Genomic DNA, 23,599 nt, shown 5'->3' with positions numbered 1-23,599 from the left:
TTACCTAATGATAGCATCTGTGATATTTAGTTTTTCCTTGTGTTCTTAGGCTGTCCTGCATTTTGATGCAGTGCAAATGAGCTTAGTTTTGTTTGACATTGACATGGCTATATCTTTTCTTTGAAAAGAAAATATAAATTATGGAGATATAGTATCATATATAAATACAAAGTTATATAAAATAATAAACAAAACGTTAAATGTATTGGCATGTTTTATGACTTTTAATAGATAGATTGCAATGGGATATTTGGAGCCAAAATATCAGATTACTATACAAATTACTCTTATACATTTTTTTTTCATGAGTTTCTTCTCACATCATTGCCAACATAGAAAATAGGGACTATATTGGGACTAAAAGATCTAATACAACCTTTTATAGAAAATTTCAAGTAGTACATGACTATGCTTCTGGTAGGACTCCGGAGACAATATGTAGGCAAATTACTTCGTTGCCACTTACCTATCATTTTAAGATATTGTTACTGACCACTTTAATAAGTAAATGAAGAAAACATTATAAAACAAATACCTGATTCAATGTAAGAATATACTGAAAGATTATTCTGAATCTACAGCATTAGATTAAACCAGTGGTAATGACTCCAATCTTAAAATTTCTTGGTAACTCTAAGTGTAAGCCAATATTCTCCATCATTCTAGTTAATCTTTCTCTTGAAATAACCCATCATTATGAAACAAAGCATCTTAGAAGACTGCAGTCCCCTATTGGGAATCCTTGCGTTTTATCCATTTAAATGATAAAGCATAATGTTTGAAAAAAATGAATCATGAAATATATTAAAAATTGTTAAATGACTGGTTTAAAAATCTTAAATACATTGACTGTTGAATTGAAAAGAATTAAATTGAACAATACATTAGTTGTATCTTGTGTAGATCTAAATTAAAAATCTAAAAATAATTCTGCCAAATCAATTTCTTTATTCCAGCTTCAAACAGCGAAATTTGAAAATTAAAGGGAATGCCAGAATTCACCAGTTACAGAAAAATAAATAGTTCTAGTGTGCTGATGTGAAGCCTAATGCATCAGATCCTTAATCCTGATCTATTTCCACTGCACAAATATGAATGAATGAATTATTACTCATTTTCTCTTTATTCTTTTGGTGTTAAAAGACAAGATTGGCTTACTACAAGTCAAGTGAGTATTTATGACTTTACATATGTTTTGTCACTTATCTTCTCATGGCTGATTTGATGGTGGTCATATAACACAAGGTTTTCAGGAGAGATGAAGATACTACCTATGTTTCTCTTGACATATATGATTATCTGGCAATGTATGGATGCACACAGAATCTCACTGACATTGCAGCTAAATAAATACTGCTATTCATTTATAATTCACTTCTATTTATATAAAAACTACTACTTTTTCTGGTAGTATCAGTTTCTTTTTTTCTCCCCCATTATAGTATATGTAGATATGCCATCAAATATGTAACAGTAAGATATGAAGGCAAGAATATCATTTTGTTGATCAGTTCATTTACATTCCATTCATCTTATATTTGTCAAAATATTACATATACAGTTTGATATTTTGATGAATGTGTGTGTTTCCTTGCTTACATTCAATCACACCGAAGCATTCAATGTGTACCATTTGTTTTATTGTCCTAAAGTGTGAAATCTTTCAGAGAAGTAGTCACTTGCCTGTAAACAAATAAAAAAGTTTCTCTGAAATGTATTCTCTGAAACTTATCAAGAAATCCTGACCTGTGTATTTTTACATCTTTTTAATGAAATGTTATTTTATCTATATCAACAATATGTAAAAAATGCTAGTCATTATTATTTTATTTTAACCTCATGTGCAAAGCCTATATAGATTTTTTTTCTAATCACTCTTTTTAAATTAACCCAAGATTCAAAATTGACTTTATGAAATTAATGAAAATCATATCTTTATTTTAGGTATATTTTAAAGTGTGTTTTCTGCAAACTAAATTGTATGCAGGTGAGAAAAACCTAGATGAAGTGAGATTTCAAAATACTGGGTTCACTTACATAGAAAGAATAAAATATCACATATTATGTTGGAAGCATTTCCTGCTCCTAATGCCCTTTTATTTCTGACCTACTATCTCCTGAAGGCTTATAGTAATCTTCAGTCAGTCCTACAGTGCTGTCCAAGTGATACAGATTAAGAGATTGTTGTATTTATTGGTGCTACACCTGTATTTGTTATCAACGAATGACATGGTAAGGATCAAACTTACATGGAAATAGGATAGGACTCATGTAGCTGTCTTACAGAACAGTTACTTAGAAGGAACAAAAATCACTTGTGTTGCTTTATTATTAACTTTTCTAAATAATCTACTTTACAGTTATTAATTTCTAAAAATTTACTGCTGAAAAATTGCAGCTTTCGGTGCTACAAATAGTGTGCCCAGTGTGTGCAGTAGCTTATGAAATACTGACCTCATTTAAATTGAACATAGGACATTATTTCGCGGTACTGAACCAAAGATCAGACAGAGGCTGGCAGAGTTCTTTGTGTAAAGGGCTTTAATGTCAAGGGAGAGTTTATATTCTAGGCTACTAATGGTGACAATTCACACAAATTAGAGAGTAACATAAAAAAATCACTTAGAATGACTCCCTTATTGATAACTTACAAAGCAAATACTGGGGTCAGACTTTCAAGAGGTTCAGACCCAATATTATTACTCTCCTTGAATTGATAATATATATCATGCAGTGTTGGAAAATCCTGCTATTAAAGTTGTAGCTTACCATGACCAGTCAGCTCCTTGAGCTCAGTGCATAATGTAGGACTCCCTTTTCCAGCAGGATTTCTCTTCTCTGAGCTTTTCTGGGGAACCTGTCTCCAAATCCTCTAACTGAGTAATATCACTTAGTTCCAGGCAAATTTACAGGTTCAATACCCTTTCTCCCAGTTAGAACATACCTGGCAAGCCCCTGGAATGCCTCTCCATGAAAATGAGGCATAAAGAGTACCTTATGTCCCAGCCAAGGTAAACCAGAATAACCCCTTCCTACTCTCCAAGGCAGAAAATGCTCTTGTTCACTAAAAATAATGTTTATACCACCCAAGCTGTTTCACTGAACAGGATCTGAGAGAGATGTTTCACTGAATACCTGTAACATGAAAAAGAAGGCTTTACTGCCGCTCTCTGGCCCTCAAAGCAGACATACCCATTCTTGGCTCTGCTTTTTCATTCCTACTTGGTGAGCATGAAGCCTGGACATCCCGAGGGGAGAAAAGGAGCCAAAATGTAGGATTCAAAATCTCTGTTTATCACATATTTACAATCCCCTCATACCTACTCTAACCTTCTTGCCTCTTCCTAGCCTTAAAGGTCTATGTGCCTGCCCTAGCCTTGGCTTATGAGATAATATTAGTTTTTAAAACTTTTTTGAAAGGCCAGTTAAATAGATATCTGTGAAACCTCTCACAGCCATTGTTTGCACTATCTTGTCTTAATTCTTTGAGTCTTTAAATCATGGGGAGTTAAAAAAAATCATATTCATGCCATGTTCTTACATTTGGAAAACCATGGTAAGGAAAACCTTAATCAGGTAGCAGATTTATCGGTTAGAGTTACCCTTCCCATATTTTTAGCACTGACACCCATAAGTTTTATCAGACCTGAGTTAGATGCATCCCTTTTTGAGTAGAGGATGTGATGAACGCATAAAATCCAACCATATGTTTTCCTTTACCCAAATCCCAAGCACTATATTGAACTTTTTTTCAACAGTTATACACACATTTAGGAACTTGCTATTTATACTAATGCACCAATGTCTTTACTGAGAAGAGTCCTGTGACCTTAATTTATTTTATAGATCTCACATACACGTGCAAGTATTTCAAATGCCATTTACCTTTGGGGATAAATAGAATTTTCAGATGGGACGAACAATGTTCACTAAGCCCTGAAGCTTTAAAATATCTTATTGAACTAAAGTTCTTATCTATGGATACATCTTTAAAATAAAGATTAATATTTTTATTACCTATGGAATGCTTATGTGTGACAAAGAATACAATATATTTTCTTTTCAAAATCATTATTTTATAAAAAAGCATGTTTTGATTTTTACCACACTGATTATTAATATTAATAGAATACAACAGGCCATTTCAATGCATATATATTATAAATGTTAATCAGTTCATAAGTCATACATCTAAAAATTCTATTTTAAATTATTAAACATCTGTTCTAATTTTATATTTCCAGCAGAACTGTATTGATAAAGTTCTAAGGATACGTTTTGAGAACACATGCTTTTGGAAGTTACTAATGAGTCCTTCTTCAGGATCACTTCTGAGCATGGGATATATTCCCTTCTGTCCTTGTGTATACAGTGCCTGAACTCTACCACTATGTCTAGAGGAATTTGGACTTTTGTGTGAAAGAAACCCATGTAGTCCTTGATGCTTATGTCAACACTGTGATACGTTCTGCAGTTGTTGTGAACTGTGAGACTTTTTTAAACACTGCCTACCCTGCTCTTATCCTTGCTAAGGAATCCTACAATGAAAACATCTGACAGTGCATTTCTGTATCAAGACTGTCATTGATGGATACTAACTGGACTGGACCGGAATTCTTCACTTTGATATAATAATGTAGGTTTCATTTCCTCAGGGTTCACACTCCTCTACAATTCTGATATATGTGTCTTTAATTTGTGCTTTGATATGCAGCCCTGGCTTTGAGCTGTAAGTACAAAAAGAAAGCAGAAAATGGTAAAATTCTATGTTCTAATCTGTTGGGTTTTTTGATATCTTAGGAGCAAAACTATATAAGACTTTTATCTGAATTTGACTGATCATAACATTGCGTAATCTGACAGCTGATTCTGTTAAAAATGGTAGACAGACCTACATCCATTATCTTATTTGATACAGTATTTTCAAACAGTAACAATGACTATTTTATTTCAACTACTTTTTAATAAATATTTCCTTTCTATTTCCTAGTTGAAGTCTTAGGAAATGTATTTTTGAAAAACATCTGAGATACAAGATATATACATATATAATCTAAGAAAAAAGGCAAATTATTTTTTATTTGAATTAGAATTATCTTTTATATGGTTTTGACATAACATATCTATTCTCAGAAACTTTGAAATTAATATATTAAATATGGACTGTTCTCTTAAATTTAGCATAATTAAAAAAATATTGGGTTTTTTTCTAAAAGAGTACTTGAAATCTCAGTGTTTGCCCTGCTAGAATCTCTGCTGATTCTGTAATATTCCTTTCCTTCCTTCAAAGCCTTTAGAACTGAGAAGCAATAAGATGGAGTCTCTGGAAAAAATTGAAGAAATTTCATGCATGAAGATACTCTATCCCCAGTCTATGGGAAAGCAGAGAAAAAATTAATTCTCATTCGAGACAGCTGAAAAATGAAATAGTTGGAATTCAAGAGATAGACAAGAGAGACAAATGGATTTGACTTATTTATTTTCAATATCAAAGCATGATCAAAAATACAATGTTTGGACAGGTACACAGCAATTCACTCAGTTCTCTTACTTTCATTACTGAGAGTGTTCAATCAAACATAGCAATTGTTCAAAACACAATGTAAAACTGTGAAAGTGACCCATGCAAAAAAATACAATAATTTAACATTTTCCTTGCTATCATAGTCAAATAAAAAAAAAAAATAATTCCAGTTTCAGTTCTCTACGTAGTAACTTATTCCCTTTTCTCCCAGTATTTGTCCCAACATCATACAAAATACTGCCTTTCCTATATATTTTCTTAAATAAGCAGAAATTTAATACTACTAATATCGAGGTACTTGATTCTGACCCCAAAGCTGATGGCAACTCCTGTTTCTCTAAGTAGGATACTGAGTCTATGTTACCTCATTTTTGGTTTACCATAAGTTCTTAGCACTGAATCTGGGCTTTCAGCATTAGGTTTTAATTTAACAGAGACATTTGTTAATAGTTGAAGTCCTGGAATCCACCTCACACGTTTTACTTTCAAACATTCAGGAGACATTTAAGTTTGATCCTTTCTTTCATTTTACCTCACTAAATTGGCTCAAGAGTCCCCTTTAGTTCAGAATACCTTACTAGGCTTATTACAGAAGAGAAAATGCTAGGAGTAATTACCAGAATAATCATCCACACTCATCATTATGCTCTTCCAAAATGGCTTAACATTACATGTTCTCTTCCTAATGTAAGGTTGGTGTGAATGTCCATTTGGACAAACCAGGAGTAGGTTCTATGCTATAAGGTAACATCTTTATCAAAATTATGACTAAGAAATGTTAGATTATTAAACACTATTCATCTACACACCAAAGACAAAAAACACATGATCATCTTCTAGATGCAGAAAAGACCTTTAGTTAATCAAGCATCCTTTTTGATAAATGACCTGTAAAGCCTGGGAATAAAAGGGACATATATACAAATTTTACTCCTATTTAATAGTTTTTTTTTCTGTTACAAGTGTGGGTATTTTGCATGAATAATGTATATGTACTATTTGTATGTCTGGTACCAAAGACACATCAGATGCTCTAGTACTAGGACAAATGATTAAAGGCAACTATGTGGGTGCTGAGCCATTTTTCCAATCCCCACATCTACAATGATTTAATTCACTTGTGTTCACTAGAAATTTATCACAGACATTTTACCTACTGAGTCATTTTGTAATTCTTAATTTAGAGGAATGAAACTATAAAAATAATAAGAAGGACAGTTTACCAGATTATCAGAATTATATCTTGGCACTTTTTTTTATTTAGTAAAATGCATTTGCCAATCATCCATTGAAGTATAGTTGAAAAATATGCTAAAATCACGGGTAGACTGTAGTTATGCTGTTCTCAAAGAACATTATGGTATAGTTTATAGTAACATAAATGGTGCTTAAACCTTTGCTATGAACAAAAGTAAATAACTCTGTATCAGATCACAGACAGTATAATTGCAGGCCATAATAAAATTTTCAAGCCTTTCTAATAAATCTCGTTTATAATTAATTCATTCATTTTTACAAAAGAATCTCGAGTGTCTACAGATTTTGCCTCATATTTTCCATGTTGTCTATTTACCATAACTTGTCAGATCAAGATTTGAAGACATATGTGATAACCTCTGTATCACGTCTTATTCATTAGAATTCTGGATCACAAAAGATCCTATCTGAAAGTAATAATGTCAATCAAAATTAAATTTGTATTTATTTAAACTTGAAAACCTTTATTCTTCTGATCTCAATCTGAGCCCAGAATCACAGGTAAGGATGACAAAAGATCTGTTCCAATACCCAGAGTATCTGGGTCCCATTGGCTCCAGAAAAATAAGAAATCCCACCCAGCCAGTTGCTTGGGTCTTTTCTCCCCTCTCACCCACGTGCTCTAACATGTCCAGGATCATAGGATTTTAGGTGCTCCAATATGCTCAGAATGACAGGAACAAAGGTGTGCTAGCAGGCCCAGAATCACAGAGGAAGCTAGACTCCCAGTAGATCAGACACAACCAGGAGTACTGGATCTCTAACATACTCAAGAACATCAGGAGCTTGGTCACACTGAGACTCCAGTATCTAAGAGGCAGCTTGAGTCCCAGAAGTTCTGACAAACTCAGGATCCCAGGATCCAAGAATTTCAGAATCACAAGATCAAAGAGATACCTAGACATTGAGGAATTCTGACATAATGAAGATCTCAGAAGAACAGGCTCTAGTCAGAGACAGCTACGGTAGGTAGCACTAAAGATAACCAAATGGCAAGGCAAGCACAAGAAGATAAGCAACAGAAACCAAGGCTATATGGCATCATCAGAACCCAGTTCTCCCACTACAGCTAATCCTGGCATTCCCATCACACCTGGAAAACAATATTTGAACTTAAAATTATTTCTCATGATGACAATAGTGTACTTGAGGAAGAACATGAATAACTCCTTTAATAAAATACAGGAGAACACTAACAAATGGGAGGAGGAAGTGAAAAAATTCATCCAGAAACTAAAAATGCAAGTAGAAACAATAAAGAAATCACCAAAGGAGACAGCACTGGAGATAAAAAAAAAATAAATAAATAAATAAAATAAAACAAGGAAAGAGATCATGAATCACAGATGGAAGCATCACCAACAGAAAACAGGCGATAGAATACAGAATCTCAGGGGCAAAAATACCATAGAAAACATTGGTAAAACAGTCGGAAAAAAGGAAAATTAAAAAGCTTCTAAGGAAATCCAGTACACAATGAGAAGACCAAACCTAAGAACAATAAGCGTAGAAGAGGATGCCAATTCCCATCTTAAAGAAACAGTAAATATTTTCACTATAATTATGGAAGGAAACTTCCATAACCTAAAGAAGGAGATGAACATAAATTTCCAAGATGCCTGCAAAACTCCAAATAGATTGGACAAGAAAATAATTTCTTCCTATTGCATAATAGTCAAAACACCAAATGCACAAAACAAATAGAGATTATTAAAAGCAGCAAGAGGAAAAAGGTCAAGTAAGTTATAAAGTCAGACCTATCAGAATTAGACCAGCCTTTTTCTCAAAGGCCCTAAGAGAACACTATTGCTAGCCCAGGTTAAATTTACACAAGAGCTTTCAACAAATATAGCCCCACAAATGATAACAGATAAAAATTTACAAAACAGAAAGAAACTACACCTTAGGAAATTCAGGAAGATTAATTTCTTGCTATAAACCCAAAGGAAGATATTCATTGAAACAATTCCACATCTACCAAAAAAAAAAAAAAAAAAAAAACAGAAAACAACATTCATTATTCCTTAATATCTCATAATCTCAATGGACTCAGTTCCCTTGATATTATAGACTAAATACAAAACAGGACCTGGCATATTGTTATATACAGAAAATGCACCTCGGTGAAAAAGATAGACACCATCTCAAACTAAGAGGCTGGAAAACAACTTTCCAAGCAAATGGTCCAAGAGACAAGCTGAAGTAGCCATTCTAATATTGAATAAAATTAACAGTCCACCAAATGTTATTTAGAAAGATAATAAAAAACACTTAATCGTCAAAAGAAAATCTACCAAGATAAACTCTCAATTCTGAACATCTAGGTTCCAAATGCAAGGGCATCAACACTCATAAAAGAAACTCTACTAAACCTCAAAATATATATTGTACCACACACAAAAATAGTAGATTTCAACACCAGAGTATCTTCAAGAAACTGTTCATGGAAACATAACCTGAACAGATATACAGGGAAACTAACAGAAGTTATGAACTAAATGGATTTGACAGATATCTATAGAATATTTCATTGTAAAATAAAAAAATAGAACTTATCCTGAGCACCTCTTGGTATTTTCTTCAAAACTGACCATAATCGATCAAAACCTAGGCCCCAGCAGATAAAAAAAGATTGAAATAATCCTATGCATACTATTGGATCAACAAAGGCTGGACTTCAATAACAATAAAAACAACAGGAAAGAATCATAGACAATGAAGCTGATCAATGTTCTACCCAATGATACTCTGATGAAGGAACAAATAAGAAAGAAATTAAAGTCTTTGTAGATTTTAATGAAAAGGTAGGTAAAACATAACCACAGTTTATGTTATATTAAGCAGTGCTAATAGGAAAACTAATAGCTCTTGTGTGCCTCCAAAAAGAAACTGAAGAGAGAATACTATAGCAGCTTGACAGCACACATGAAAGCTTTAAAGCTAAAAGAATTAAATGCATGCAAATGAAGTAGAAGCAAAAAAAGTTCAAAATCAAGGCTGAAAGCAACCAAGTAAAAACAAAAAGAACTATACAAAGAATCAACAAAATAGGAGTTGATTCTTCAAAAAATGTAAACAAGATAGATAAACTCCTAGACAGACTAACTAGAGGGCTCAGGGCCAATATTCAAATTAACAAATTCAGAAATGAAAAAGGAGACATAACAACAGAAACTGAAGAAATTCAAAAAATCATTATATCTTACTATATATGTATAAAGAGAGAGAGAGAGAGAGACAAAGAGAGATGGGGGGTATACTCAATAAAACCAAAAAAATATGGAAGAAATGGACAATTTTCTAGACAGATACCAGGTACCAAAGTTAAATCCAGATCAGATAATTAATCTAAACTGTTAGATAAGCCCTAAAGAAATAGAAGCAGTTATCAAAAGACTCCCAACCAAAAGAAGCCAAGCACCAGATGGATATAATGCTGAGTTCTATCAGACCTTCAAAGAAGACCTAATACAAATACTCTTCAAACAATTTCACAAAGGAAAAACAGAAGGAACACTACCCAATTTGTTTTATGAAGCCACAATTATTCTTGTACTAAATGATGCAATGAACCAACAAAGAGAATTCAGACCAATCTTCCTAATGATCATCGATGCAAAAAATACTCAAAATTCTAAGAAAACATCAAAATGATCATCCATTATGACCAAGTAGGCTTCATCTCAGAGATGCAGGGATGGTGCAATATGTGGAAATACATAATATAATCCCCTGTATAAATGAAATCAAATAGAAAAAACACATGATATTTTTTATTAGATGCTAAGAAAGCATTTGAAAAAAAATCACCACCCCTTCATGTTAAAAGTATTGGAAAGATCAGGATTTCAAGGCCCATAACTAAACATAGTAAAGCAATATACAACAAACAAGTAGCTAACATCAAAGTAAATAGAAAGAAATGAAACAATGCCAGCTCTAATCAGGAACTAGATAGGATGCCCACTTTCTCCCTACCTATTCAAATACTACTCAAAGTCCTAGTCAGAACATTTAGACAACAAGAAGAGATAACAAACGGATAAAAATTAGAAAGAAAAAAGCCAAAATATCACCACTTCCAGATGATTTGATAGTATACTTAAGTGACTTCCAAATATTCCCTGAGTGAATTTCTAACCTTGATAAACAACTTCAGCAAATAAACAGGCTGAGAAAGAAATTAGAGAATTGACACCCATTACAATACTCAAAAACAATATAAACTACCTTGATGTGACTCTATCCAAAGAAATAAGATATGTAGAACAAGAAATTCAAGTTTCTGAAAAAAGAAATCAAGATTTCAGAAAACAGAAAGATCTCTTACGCTCATGGATTGGCAGAATTAAAATAGTAACTTATAGACTCAATGGAATCCCCATCAAAATTTCAACTCAATTCTTCATAGAGTTGGAAAGAGAAATTTTCAAATTTATTTGAATAATAAAACCCCAAGATATCAAAAACTATTCTTAAAAATAAAAGAATTTCTGGGGCAATCTCTATTTTTGATCTCAAGCTGTATTACAGAGCCATCATGATAAAAACTGTATGGTAGTAGTACAGAGACAGGCAGGTAGACTGATGGAATAGAATTGAAGATTCTATATACCCCTCCTGTGTATATATCCAAAAGATGCTTGGACATATATCAAAGACACATGCTCCACCGTGTTTATAGAAACCTTGTTTATAATAGCCAGAAGCTGAAAAGATCCCAGATGTCCTTCAACAGATGAATGGATACAAAAATATAGTATATTTACACAATGGAATACTACTCAGCCACTAAGAAAAATAACATCATGCAATTCTTAGGCATATGTATGGAACTAGAAAATATCATCCTGAATGAGATATCTTAACCACAGAAAAACACTGATAAGTGGATATTAGATCAAATATTGGATTACACAAGATATAATCCACAGACAACATGAAGCTCAAGAAATTGGAAGAACAAAGATGGGATGCTTAAACCCTTCTTTAAAGGGGGAACAAAATATCCACAGGAAGAAATACAGAGACAAAATTTGGATTAAAGACTGAAGTAAAGGCCATCCAGAGACTGCAGGGATCCATCCCATATAATTCCACCAAACCAAGACAATATTGCTGATGCCAAGAAGTACATGCTGTCAGGTATCTGACATTGCTGTCTCCTAAGAGGCTTTTCCAGACCTTGAGGTTCACAGAGTCGGATGTTCTCAAACAACCATTAGAATAGGATGGGGAATTTCAGAGGGAAAACAGAGAAAGGGGATAAAATTTGTAATTAAGTAAAGAAAATATTCAATATTTTTTAAAAATATATAATATATATTTCAATAATCATGTGTTTGGCATTATCATATCAGATAAAAATCATTTAGTCATAAGATGTATAAATGGATGAAAGAAAGAAATTAGATATGCTGCAACTTTTACTTCATGAAAATGTTTATAATGTATTCATTTTTATTTAATTATTTTCTCACAGTAAATAAAAATATGTCAAAAAGTTAGAAAGAAATTCTTTAGAGATTGGAATGAGTAATCATTTCCTTACTTGACCTTAGTTTTCACCATGGGTATGAGCAATGAGGGATTGCAAATGAAAGTGCCTTGTTTTCTTGCCAGATAAGTTAAAGAGTCTTTCCCCATTTCTTTCTCCAATTACAGAGACTTTGTCAATTAGGTCCAAGTATGGCTTCTTTGAGAAATTAGTGTTTGGCCTGAATCAGATTAGACAGGAGGCTTTATAAGCCCCATGGACAGAAAGCAATGTGCAGTCCACAACACACAAGCTATCCAGAACCCCATTTTTGATTATTCAATACCTGTGGTGATGTTTCAATAAAACTGAAGCTTTTATACTTTATCTAACTGAAATATTGTTTTGTTTTCTTTTGAATCATGCTGTGTTTGTTAGCAATGTTTACAAATCATATGATAGAACACACATTATGAATTTTGACAGAGAATAAATAAGGTCACTCTTTGTTGACACCTTATGCTGGAGACACCAACACATGCATACAGACCGTGAGAATATTCAGCACAAAATAATTTGTCTTTTCAATGAGCATCTGTAGCTATAAGGACTCAGTTGTGCCAAGTATATTTTTTCTGATAACTTTTCCCAAGGAAAAAATTCACTCTGCTTATGTCAGGGGCTTGCTGTGGAAATACGTATATCCAGTTTATTATAAATATAGTTATTGATTTATCTTTTCTGGAAGCAAGAGGAAAGTCTATTCAATGTAATATTATTTATAACAGATAATGTCCTCAAAATTCAAATATTAAATATTGCCACTCAATTATTCTTGCTATTATTGGTTACACATACCGTTTTATTTTATTATTATATTTACCATATATTCATATTATTTACACAGTATTTTTATGTATACCTCCTTTTCTGGTTTGATACTAGCTTCTCAAATTCTTCTATAGAAAATCTGTATTGTCATTCGCACCTGACTGCTGCAATCTTGGAAGGTATTTTTTTTTCCAATGTCTAATTGATTCATTATAGAAATATCAATACTGATAGACCAGATCCTTCTTAACATTGTACATTCTAGAGAATCTAACTCGACTGCCCAGAAATTGGCTTTAGATGTTGACATATATCAGAATGATCTACTATCAGGAATGTTCACTGCTATATTCCTTGTGGGCTATATCATAGTGGGAAAAGGATGCTTAATACATCAGCACCATCTTCATTTTTCAAGAAATGAATTTATTTGGGGTATTACATGATTTTTCAGGATTTTGTATGCAATGAATGGTTTTACAGTTCTTGCAGCACATCCTATTTCTCTCTTTCTCTCTCTCTCTCTCTCTCTCTCTCTCTCTCTCTCTCTCTCTCTCTCTCTCTCTCTCTCTCTCTCTCTCTCACACACACACACACACACACACTCACTCACAAACATGTATAAATCAAAATCTATAACACAAATTCTTCTTGCTATGTCTAAAATGTAAAATTCAAATAACAAGATTTTCATTCATTCTACATTGTAAGGGAAAGCACATAAAAAGATTAGAACAAACCATATTCTTAATACAGAAGAAACAATAGAATGACGCTGCTGTTGAACCATTTGGGAGAAAAAGAATCTAACTCGGTCTATCTGAATTTTAGGATTGCATTATGTAATAGAGGGAAAGATGACTTATCCTTAAGTATTGAATGATAAGAAAAGGTTAGCTTATATCTTTGTTAACCATTTTTCAAAAGAGGGATACTATTGCCTAAACAATTGGGGTACTGACATGAAATGGTTGCTTTCTTCCTATAGCATACATAAGGTCTAGGAGGGCATATACCTAAAAAGAATTTAAGCTAAAGTTATTTGATGCTTCTTAACTCACCAGTGGGGAATCTGTGGAGAAGGATTCCCTCCTAACTGATCAAACTTCCAGAGAATGGGCACGCCATGTCCTCCGACACGAGCCACCCAGGTTTCAATGACTTCAAAGCAAACCGAAACACTATCTTAAGGAGTATTGAGGTGGGTCACTTTGTATGTCTTAGGAAGTGTAATGAAGTTCAGGATGTAGATGTTCTATGGCAAAGTTAAAATATTTTGGGTTCAAAAGGAAGATATTTTATTCAGAAGCCACTTTTTATTCCATTCTGAATCGCGCATCACCCCCTCACCTTTCTTATGCATTCATCAAGGCTTCCCTCGTGCATGTGAACATGATTCTTCCCTGTCTTTCTTCCTTCCCTTCCTTTGACTGAAAGAAAATCAGATAAGTATAAACTCCAACTGCAGGAGTTTGTGTAAAAGATGAAGGCAGGCTTCTATACCTTTTAGCTTAGAAGTTCAGTAGACAATAATAATAATGATAATAATAATAATAATAATAATAATAATAATAATTAAGATTTTTACCAAGAATACATGTTAAGAAGCATTAAATTAATTACTGCATTCTCAAAGTAAATGGAGAAGGATCAAATTTTGAGGGCAGTCTGGATTATGTGATAATTGTTTTCTTCAATTTTTTAATTTTAATTTTACACTTAAGATTTTATTACCCTCCCGGCCGACTCTTCTACTGTTCCACATCCCATACGTCCTCTCCGAACCCCTGTCTCTAAGAGGATGTCCCCACCCCACCCACACTGAGGATGTCCCCAAACCATGTATCCCGAAATACTTCTAAACATCCTGGTGCCTGGTGGGCTAGACTAGAAAATGAGACTATAAGTCATAAAAACAAAGTCCACAAGCCATAAAAACACTATGAGTAATGAGTATTTCTCAGAGAAAATACCATTAGGTAGAAATTGATTCCACTGTGACTCTCTTAAAATATCACTTTGAAGATAAAATAAGCAGAACATTATAAAGTAGGCAATTCTAAAACTTCTTCAGTATTTCCACCTTTGAAGAAGTCAAAAGGAAACAATCTTTTGTTATTTACAAATTTTCAATATTTTAAAATATTTGGATGATATAGTCTACCTAAGGCTACAAGGAGCTATTATATCTGATCTGATATATATATATATATATATATATATATATATATATATATATATATACATGTGTATGTATCCCTACAACTAACCTACATGATCAGTAAATTGCATTAGTTTCTTTTTCTAATTCTGTGACAACAAATCTTGACAAAAGCAACTTAAGAAAGGAAGTTTTTGTTTTGCTTTGTTTTAGGGTTCATGAGTAAGAGGTGACTGGTTACACTGCATCCAAAGTTAGCATCAAGGGAACTAATTTCTGCTGCTCTGATCTCTTATTTTCATCCATTCCAGAAGCTAGATGGTGTACTGGTGTGTTCATTAAAGATGGGTCTCCTTATGTCAGTTAACTTAGATGGGAAAATCTCTCAGTGATCAATTTACAAACTAACCTCATCTGGATAACTCCTCACAGGCATGCCCACAGGCTGCTTCTCCTGGGGAATTCTAGGTTGTATCAATTTGTTAATCCATACAAACCATCACAAGAATCTTAGTCAATTTGTTGTGTCAGAATATTTATTTTGCTGTATCCAGAACAAAAATGGTATGATTTATCTTACCCTACAATTACACTAAGAAAATAAATATTTGTTTGATTATAAGTATGTGCATATATTCTGTTTTTTTCTATTTAATACCAAAAGATACACACACAAGGGGGTGCAAAGGGAGAGAGGGAGAGAGGTTGGAAGGATTCTACATTATCATAATGTTTAGTTTTGGGCACCAGGTTGAGAAAATTAGATGAGTGCACACAACATTGCAAGCAGAAAATACAAACCGATGCTGAAAAGCTGATTGCACAATGTCTTCGACAGTGTTCTATTGCTGTGAGGAGCCACATTTATAAACAAAACCATTAACTCGGAACTGTCCTACAGTTTCAAAAGTCTAGTCCATTACCTTCATCGTAGAGAACATGGGGGTGTGCAGGCTGATATGGTGCTGGAGAGTAGCTCTGACTTCTATATTCACAACAGCAGGCAGAAGATAGAGCAAGGAAGACAGTGGGCCTGTCTTGAACTTTTGAAATCTCAAAGCTCCTACCTCCTGCATCAAGACCTACCTCCTCCAGAAAATCACATCTGCGAAACTCTGTTAAGCAGCATCACCCTCCAAAGTCCAAGCATTCAAATATATGACTAGACAATCCTTTATTATTAAAACCTTCAGAAGTAAATTATTTTTTTTCTCTAAAGAAATGTTGTATAAATTTCAGAGAACAAAATGAGTGTTTTGTTTTGTTTTGTTAAGTTCACTTTACATCCCACTCACTGCTCTTTGCGGTCACTCTCACCCACAATCCTTATCCTATTACAATTTCCCTTCTCCTCTGAATGGCGAAGAGTCCCTCAGTTTTTCCCTACCCTGGCACTTCAAGTCTCTGCAAGGTAGATGTTTCCTCCTCTCCCACTGAGGCCATACAAGGCATCAAAAAGACTGTAAAACACATGCAGTCTGTTGCTTTGGGGGGATTCAGTTGTTTGGGACTCACATGAAGACCAAGCTGCATATCTGCAAATTATGTTGGGGGGAGGGGCGTTGGGTCCATCAGTGTATGTGCTTTAGTTGGTGGTTCAGTCTCAGAGAGCACCAAGAATCCAGGTTAGAGTGTTCTTTTCTTTTTATTATTGGTTATTTTATTTATTTATATTTCAAATGCTATCCCCTTCCCAGTTTCCCCTCCACTACTCCCTTTCCCTTCTTCCTCCTCCATTCTATGAGGAAGGGTGCTCCTCTGCCTGCTCCCCCATTCCTGCCTCAGTACCCTAGCATTCCACTGTGCTGGGTCATCGGGTCTCCTCAGGGCCAAGGGTCTCCCTGCTATTAAATTGTTCTTAATTGTACAAATTGAAGAATTTCTCAGTAGACAATCATTTATGATTCACCAACAGATCTCGATTCTTTATTTACATCAAGAAAAATTTGGTATGTGAGCATGTTTGCATGCTTGTGGATATATTCATGCATGCATGTATTTATGTGAACTTGTGTGTGTGTGTGTGTGTGTGTGTGTGTGTGTTCATGAATGAGGATGTGCACATGGATGCATGTATGTCACAGTGTGCCTGTAAAAATCAGAGAACACTTTGCCCTACTTAGTACTCTCCTTTAACTATGTAAACTGAATATTCAACTCATCTCCCCATGCTTGCAGGCAGGTGCATTTGATCACTGAGCCATCTTGCAAGCATAGATGGAGACATTTTTCTTTTTTTAGTGTTACAGTTCTTTTGTTTGTTTGTTGGTTTTTTTGAGCAACTTTGCTTTAAAAAACAAAGATAAATGAACAAATTTTAAGCATCTTTGCATAAAAGTATATGAATACATATTTGTCAGTACTTGGCTTTTTTTTTTCTCCCAAAGGTTTGATAGTTTGCATTAAGGTCTTACTAGTTGCAATGAGCATAAAGTACATGTAAAACAGGATGTAACCCGGAATTAGTCAAAGTTTTCTTGGTGTGTAAGGATTGAGCATAATGGTTTTTTTTTCTTTTCTTTTCTTTTCTTTTCTTTTTCTTGAACTTCACACAGTCTGTGAGTTGTTTCTGGGGTGTTCAGAGCTTTCTGGGATTAGTATCCCATTATCAATGACTGCATATTGTGTCTCTTCTTTTGTGACTGGGTTATCTTTTAAAGGTCTTTCCAGTGTCCAGAAAGCCCTAGTACAACCAAGACAAGACATTGAAGACACTGTTCTCTTTAGTTCCAACAATAGCTAGTATTCTGAACTTTAACACCAATAATTATTCTTATCTGTTCTATAAAGCCATAGAAATTAAACCAATCAATTCATAACTTTCTTGGTTGAGCTTTGCTGCTACATATAACATTTATGAAATATATTCATAATTATTTATTTTAATAAAATTGTGTTCTAGTTTCTTTCAGTGACAAGTAACAAAATTATATTTTTGATTTCAGTGTATACATGAATGTCAGGTGGGAAATGTAAATAGGGTTAAATGTGTTCCAGACAACTTTTTAATACATCTTCCTCAACTGATGAAGGCATATTACTTTTGATCTCCTGTGCTGTTTTATCACCGTCAGCTTCAGGTTTTGTTTTCCATTGGTCCAATAACCAAGAATCACTTTGCTCACTGCATCCATTTTAACAGCTCCAAGCTCCATCCATTTCCAAATGAAAATATATCTTTCTTATTCTGATTATTTACCTCAAGTCCTATCCTGCTCTGTATTTTATTTCACAGACTTTACTGCCTGACATCATAGAGCAGTTTTCAATTATGTCTGAAGTACATACATCCTACAAAACAGTATCTGTTTTATCGTGATCTGTCATAAAAATCACACTCATGCCAAATCTGAGAAGAATGTGGTAGTTGATAATAGATAGGGACAAAATCCACAAAAGTAACCAAGTGATATTAGAGCAAAACTCATGAGTAAGATATGCTTTTTATAAATCCATCTCTTCAAATTCAATTTCAGAGTCCCAAGAGGCCTTCACTACTGGGTAATTTAAAATAAATAAATAAATGTTTCAGATGAACTCTCTAAACAACTTATTTTAATTGGAGGACATCACCCGGAGGAACATTTAAAGCACATTGAGGAGCTCCAAACTCAACATGCCATTCACTGAGGAAACTGCAATTAATTCGCTTCTTTCCTGGAGGCAATGCTTAATATGTCAATGAAGAAAATATATCCCGATGAGAGGGAGGAAAGCAGAAGCAAGTGGTCATCTGAACTCTGCTACAATTTCTCCTAAAATATTTTTATCTTCCATTCTAGGCACACTTCTCAATTTAAAGAGAAATATCTGGTTAATAGATTTTAATAGCTGTCTAGTTCTACTAGTATGCATAATGAGCAGGTAAAGACTCCATTCAACAAGATGACTGATTGATTTTGTGTCACCAGGGAGTTACACAAACCTAAAGTCATTATTTTCTTCTCCATTCACTGACATTAACCTCAGCTAGTATAACAAAGGAAATTTGTAAATTTTCAATGTTTTTTTTTTACTTAGAATGGCTTGTGGGAAGGAAATTTTCTTTAAATGTTTCTGTGCCATTAGGTAAGCCTCTCAGAAAAAAAAAATAAGTCTAGGTAATTTTAAAGAGATAGTTACCATTCACTGAGCAATTATTACAAACACCAATGCTTAAGCTTTGTACATTGTGTGGAATTATATTCAGTTTTCTTTACAACCCCAAAAGTTGCTTGTTCATTTCTTAACCTGGAAGGAAGGAATTCAAACCTTAGATATTCAAGCACATTATACAAATTTCCATGTATCTATAAAAGGTGAATATCATTAGTAGACTAAGAACATTCACAATATTTTCTTTCAAATGTGAATGATATTTTTTATTGCCCAACATATATGGACAAAAATGAGCTTCCAGCTTATAAGAAATGGAACATTGATCATTTGTTAATGAGGCACACAGGTGAGAATGTATCAATGTTTCCATACTACTTTAAAAGAATGACCTGCTTTGTCTTCCTTAGGGTTTAAACACAATTCATATCACTTCTATACATAAAGTGAAGACAAAAATGACAAAGAATGCTTCTCCCTCTGTGACAAGTGGCTTTTGGAGGAATTGATTATAGAGGTGACAGAAATTCTGAGACATTTTAAATACGTAGAAACACAGAGAAATTAAATGTAAAGAAAGGGCACAGATGAAGAAAGAAAACAAAACTTGGATGAAGAGATAAGGGGAGTGAGAGAGGGCTACTAGATGTGAGGCAAGGGAAGAGAGAGGAGAAGGAAGAAAAATCAGTACAGAAAGCGAAGAATGGAGAGAAACAGGTGGGGCAACAAGGAGTAGAAGGGTGAGAACAATCTACAGGAGGGGGAGGTTGGGGGAGGAGGAAGAAGAGAAGAAGAGAAGGAGTGAAAAAAGAAAGAAGATGTCTGAGTGTCCCTATTGTTTTTTCAGAAACATTCACTAGACTCCACAACACCAGTTTATTTCCAATCTCCACTCCTCTGGTTTCTATTTGATAGAATTGCTTTGTCAGGTCAGTGTTGCAGTCCACAGTTCATCAGTTAAAATTTTTTTCTGGATCCACTAGCCCCATTTCTACTTTTCTAATCATTCATGCAAACATGCCTGTTTTGTGTTCTGGTCACTGCCAGTTATTGTACAGTTGCTTATAGAGACTCTGTAGAAACTAAGTTCCCCTTAATTCATTTCTCCTCAGTCTAAGAATTGTCTATGTGTAAAATGTTTATGCCTTTATAATGTTATATCTTACAATGGTATGAAAATATTTTTTCTCTCTTACTAGCATATGATACAATAGAATGAGTCTGCCTTTGGTATGAATATAAAATGTCAAGGTAAAACTGATGACCATCATTATGTAAAAGATGGTTAGGGTATGTATTTTACTGTAAACGGGGTTTCTGGTATGAGGCCTACAAAGTTTTAAGCTTACAGCTAGGATGTTGTTGTGAACTGAGTATCCTCCTCCCAGGAAATTGCACTATTAAGAGGTATATAGTATAGGTGGAGTAGTGGCCTTGGTAGTTTGAGACTCTCCTCCTAGCTGCCTGAAAGTAAGTTTTCTTCTCTTTGCCTTTGGAACAAGATAGCTCCTCCAGAACCCCGCCTGACTAGATTCTTACATGTTTCCCACCATGATGATAATGGACTGAACCTCATATTCTGCAAACTAGCTGCAATTTAATGCCATTAAGTATAAGAGTTTCCTTGGACATGGTGTCTATTGAGAGCAATGGAAACCCTAAGATAGAAGTAAGGACTGTATTGAGTGGCCCTTGTTAACTCTGTTCTAATTCTTGTGCTTCTGCTAGTGAGAAGCTTTAACCAGCTTCCAGGGGTTACTTCCCTTCTCATTCCCTTACAATTTTTAATTTGTACTCAATCTTTCACTCCTCTATTGCTTTTGAAGTAAAATTATCTTTCCTCCTCCTCAAAGTGGATGTCCAGCATTTCTCTTTTTCTTATTTAAACATCTATGGATACCACTCTTGGTTCCTTCCCTCCAACAATTTAATATAGTTATGTACCACCCTAAGACACATACCTTCTGAGAAAAATGACATATTTGTCTGTGTGTGTGTGTGTGTGCGCGCACGCGCATGTGTATGAGAGAGATGTATGTATGAGTACTTAGACACTTACAAACTAACCCAAAATATCAGGGATACTAAATTTGAACTATATCCAAAGTCAGAATTCATGTATTTCTTTCTTTTTTTTTCCCTTAAGCAAGACATTCAGACATTAACTTCCTCTCCCTTTCCTCTTTCAAGTTTCTGCCAACCTTCTCTTTCCTCCAGAGCCAATGTTCCTCTGTCTTCCTTCAGAAGACACCAGGCCTTCCAGAGATATCAAGTGAACATGGCCTAACAAGATGCAATAGGACTAGGTATAAGCCCTCATCATTTTTTTAAAAATGTATTATTTGAGAATTCTATATTCTTAGGTAGTGGGGTTTTATTGTTGCTGCTGCTCTTGTTTTTGTTTGTTTGTTTGGATGGTTTGTTTCTTTTTTAAAATCTTAGGCTCTATCCCCCTCTCTTTTATTCTAAGCAGTCATCAACTGAAAACATCTCCTCATCAAATGGTAAGAACTTTATAACTCCTTCTGTTATGCATGCTGAAGTCTTGTCTGCATTTCCTTTATGCATATCTTGTGCATGTAGGCACAGCCACTATAGACTCATGTGTACAATAGTTCTACCATGGTCACAAAACACAATTTAATCTGGGTTTATCAATACCTATGTTTCTTTTCATCAGTGTGATACTGAGTCTCAGAAAGAGGAGTTTTGACATAGATTCATCATTTAAGGCTACACACTAGAATTCTCTGGTTAGACATGTATTGACCAATTATGAGTGTCTGTGTTTATCTCTATCAACTACAATAAGGAGTGTTTTTTGTTGTAGTTGTTGATGAGGGTTGAGGCATGTGTTTCAGATATAGCGATGAGTACTTAAGGTCCATTTTTTAAAATTTTAGGTTATATATTTTATTGAAAATAGTTGTCATATTTTGAAAAACATTTTGGTAAAATATTAAGTATTTTAGTTAAGTATTATTTTGGTTTCTGCCAGTTTTTGATAAAATATCATCTTTTTAAGGTCCATTTTAATACTATAAAGAGGGGCACTTTAAGATATAACAAGTGGCCTTAATCCTGTTATACTGTTATAAAAACATATCCTAAAATAAAGAATGTGAAAGGGTATTCATTACATTCTCTTCTGTTTTCTGGCAGGTGCAATTTTAAGTGAACAACAGAGTCTGTCTGTGGCAGAGACTACTGTACAATACATGGATGACCTCTCAGTGCTGCCCAACATGGTCAATGTGATGACTACTTTTACAAGGGTACTAATTTATGAAAGCTAATCTATATGTCTGACATACCTCCCAAATACCATATATTCTAATACAATCATAATAGTGATAATATTTTATTATATACATACATACATACATACATACATACATATATGGGTCCTGAGTAGGACGAAACTTTAGAACATTGCAAAATGTCACTAAGAAGGTTAATATGGTGAAATAGAGAAAAGTCAGCAGGGCCAACCTGCAAAGATCCTAAAAGCTCATCAAAAGTCATGCCTCCTTACCAAATCTTTCATTCCAGACTCCCTCCTGAGATAGTAACTCAAAGCTCAGTTGGAAATTTGTTCTCTACTTTGATTCCTGAGTGCCCAGTTCACTGACTGTTTCCACTCCTTCCTCTACCTCTCCCTTGGGCTCTTCTAAAAATGCCTGCTGTGTTCTTTCTCCTCTCAGTGATACGTGTGCAGAAATCCTGAAAGTGAAGCAAAAGATCACCTGCCATGCTGAACAGTGCCACACTTGTTCTGTATTCTGTATTCAAGTTATTTTTTCCCTAAGAATGTCTTCCCCTCCAGAGAAAGAATTTTGTCACCATAACTCTGTTTTTACCCATGCATATGCAGGGATGTATTAAAAATATCTAACACCCTTAGTAATTTCAAGAGCTGACCAGTCAGATCCTTTCTGGGTTTTGTTTGTTTGTTACTTTTTATTTTATTTTGCCTACTTTGGTGGATTTTTTAAGGAAGTACTCTCTCCATTCATAATAACATCTACAATCAGCTGATAATGTATTCTGCATGAATTTTCAAACTGAAACTGAACCATTTTTCTGTAGTGACACATTACAATTGCACAGGACAGCTTTGAAGTAAGATGTTATTATGACAATATCAAAGGTTAGGATAATTCAAACCAGGGATCCCTTAAATCCCAGAACTAAACATACCAGAAGTTAGGTTGGAAAGGATGTTGCCTGGTTCTAGAACCCTTGCTCTGATGCA

This window comes from Micromys minutus (genome assembly GCF_963924665.1).
Source record: "Micromys minutus genome assembly, chromosome: 24".
NCBI lineage: Eukaryota > Metazoa > Chordata > Mammalia > Rodentia > Muridae > Micromys > Micromys minutus.
This window is presented reverse-complemented; position numbering follows the sequence as displayed.